This window comes from Elephantulus edwardii, unplaced genomic scaffold (assembly GCF_000299155.1).
Source record: "Elephantulus edwardii isolate Elephantulus edwardi_28Jun2011 unplaced genomic scaffold, EleEdw1.0 scaffold00081, whole genome shotgun sequence".
In the NCBI taxonomy this organism is placed as follows: Eukaryota; Metazoa; Chordata; class Mammalia; order Macroscelidea; family Macroscelididae; genus Elephantulus; species Elephantulus edwardii.
Window position 1 is genome coordinate 14,123,825 of NW_006399831.1, and position 3,322 is coordinate 14,127,146.

The following is a 3,322-nucleotide window of genomic DNA, read 5'->3' on the forward strand; positions in this document are numbered from 1 at the left end:
GGTATCATTATTTATTTTTTTTAAAAAGTAAAAGAAAAAATCAACCTGGTCAGCAGAATTTGCTTTTGTTTTTCTTCCTATAATTTACTGCCTGGTTATAGTTTAATATACAATATACTTTAGTTCATTGCCCCTATAAAATCTGCAGACTACGAACCAGTGACAGATAAATTTCTCCTCGGAGTAAAGAAATGAATTCCTGTAGTTTAATCTTGGTGGAAGTGGAGCTGTGAAATTATAAGGCAAATTGAGTTTACCAGGCATTTTTCTGAAAACAGGTTGCTAGACATTCAAGAGCTGCAAGCTTTGAGGAAGCCGGTGCTATTCAGTGCACTCAACTTGGTTATGTTTCTGAACATTTTATTCACATCAGTGATTAGTGTCAAGTGACGCAATATTATGAGTGATGATTGAGTTGAATAGCGCTTCCAGAGTTTTAGTAAGAAAGGGAAAATATTTTTAGGTACCAGAGGAATTGAAGCTGCAATGATTTCAACATCATTTTCTTTTTTAAAAATCATCTTTATTTCACATACTTTAATTTCAGAACAAAGAAAACTCACAATATACAACATCCAACTTCATTCTTGAGGAAGGGGAGGAGGCCCAAGGCCTTTACATCCTGCCTTACACACAGGGTCAGGAAGAAAAACACTAGTTATCAGCACATTGAGCCAGGCAGGATAGGGTGATTCAAGTCTACTGTTGGAACCACAGGGATGGTATACAGGGTGGTAGGGTTGGTGGTGTTACAGGTAGAAATTTTTAATCTATGCAAGCTGTATCCTTGTCACCCTCAAGTGTGTGTAGGGGGTCACATCAGGAACAACTGCACTTGGTTCCTCAGATATCCCCTCATCTTCATCAATGCTTAAGCCTAGATATAGTTGAAGTGAGTCTGGGATCTTTAAGGGAGAAGCCAAAAGAGAGCAGTACAGTTTGAAACAGCGTCGCCACCAGATTCTTAACAGCTTTGTCATTCTTGTCTGCTTCAGCCTTCTGCCTCAGTATCTCAGCAATTGGATGATTGGGGTTGATCTCCAGGTGCTTATTAGCCATCATATAGCCCATTGTGCAGTTGTCCTGAAGCACCTGTGCTTTCATGATCCGTTACATATTGACTGTCCTCCATATGTACTACTCACAATGCAGCAGGGTAGATACAAGTCTATTGGTGATTGTCACCTTCTCAGTCTTCTTATCCAGAGTTTCCTTCATGAGCTTATGGAAGTCTTTAAACTTAGCCTTGCTTTCTTCCATTTCCTTATTCTCTTCTTCATCCTCAGGTAGTTCTATCTCTCTGGTATCGGAAACTGAGTTCTTCCCAACAAACTTGTTGAGCTATTGCACACCATACTCATCAAAAGGTTCAATACACAACCACAAAGCCCCACTTTCACACTCATTCCACAAAAACAAAGTTTGCCACCTTGTCTTTGCTCTCACCAGTGATAATAATGACAGATTTCTGGATCTCCTTCATGTGAGACACATATTCTGAGAGAGAAGTCATCTCATGTTCCGACTGGGAAGTGTGATAGCAAAGTAACTCAGAACGGTAACTCTGGTAAGCAGAGTACTCATGATTCAAAGCTTCAGAATTTCCTGTCTCCTGCCAACTTAGAGAAGAGCTCAAGGCAATTCTTGATGATGTTTAGGGCCTTTTTATTTTCCTCATGAAGTTTTTGCAGATGACTTGCAAGAGTTTGCTCTGCTGCAGCATTTTTCAAGAAATCTGGAGGGATAGATTCTCAGAGTCCAACACACCACAGATGAAGTTCAGATAGTCTGGTGTCAACTCAACACAGCAGTCCATGATGAACACATGGCAAACATAAAGTTTAATGTTCTTATTCTTTTCTTTCTCAAAGAGCTAAAAGGGAGACTGGAGATGGATAAACAGGAGTGCTTGACTGCCAAGTGGCCTTCCTAGTCATTAAGCTCTTGTAGAACTCTTCATATTCCTACTGGATGATACCATCAGGATTCCTTGTCAAAATTGGCTTACTCTTATCCAGTTCCTTCAAATCAATGTATTTCTTCTTAATTTTCTTGGTTTTCTTTTTCTTGTCCTTACCACTGTGAACCTACATCTTCACTCTTGGGTGTCCCTTCATCATCGTTGTCTTCTTCTTTTCTCACCTTTCTCTTCTGTCTTATCGTCACCGATTTCCTTCTCTCATTCTATTTCCAAATAAAAGGTGATAGTGTAGTAAAAAACTGCAAGTGTTTCTTCACTAACTTTGATTCATCTCTCCTCTATGTACTTCTATGTATTCTATGTATTATCTGGTCTTTAAGGTGAAAAAAATCAATTGATAATTAAAAAAGGGGGGAAATAGAAAAAAAGTAGAAATAAAGATCATAAGAGACAATATGAGACCAAGCTTAGAAGGCCTATTATTGTGTGCCATAAAGTCAGAACTGACTCATAGCTGACCTTCCAGTGCATTTTTAGAGGGAGTTAATCAATGGGAAGGAGATTGCTAATCCTTCTCCCATAGAGCTCTGATAGGTTCGAACAACATATCTTAGGGATGGCAGTGCAGCTTCTTGCCACAAGCCAGCAGAGCACCTTAAGAAGACCTATCCTGGGGGTGGAAGTGGGGGTGCATGGGTGGGGAGAAAAGTGCAACAATGAAAGAATTCCAAAATCTCTGTAGATGTCCATTGAAATGAAAAATAAACAAATTAATTTATTAAAAAAAAGAAGGCCTATCCTGTGGCATAAATAGGCTGACAAATATTGTCAGAAATGCACAATAAGGATAGGGTAAAATTGATGAATGGGACCTTGTAAATATTAAATTCCTGTGTGCAGCAAAAATGTTTTCAATAAGTTGAAAAGAAACCATACTGACCGGGAAAAACATTTGGCAAGACCATCTCAGACAAGGGTCTCATAACAAAAATTTACACATTACTACAGGGCCTCTACATGAAGAAGAATGATAACACAATTACAAAATGGGCAAAGGACTTTTCAGAGAGAAAGACATTTGGATGGCCAACAGAGACATGAAGAACTGCTTAAAATCATTGGCAACAAGAGAGACGCAAATCCTAATCTACCTATGGTCAAGTGATTTTTGACAAAGAGATGAAATCAGTTAATTGGATAAATGACAGCCTCTTTAACAAATGGTGTCAAAATTGGAAAATTATCAAGACCCACATGTCACACCATACACAAAAAGCAACTCAAAGTGGATCAAGGACCTAGGATTAAAACCAAGGACTATAAACTTCATTAGAGAAAAGCTTGGAAGAACTCTAGAAGCCATGCACAACATGAACAATTTCCCAAGTATCCTGAAAAACC

General features: G+C 38.7%; 1 pseudogene; it reads right to left on the reverse strand.

The window, feature by feature from the left end:
* Positions 1-765: 765 nt before the first annotated feature.
* Positions 766-3,322, reverse strand: part of LOC102876072 — a 7,576-nt pseudogene continuing 5,019 nt past the window's right edge.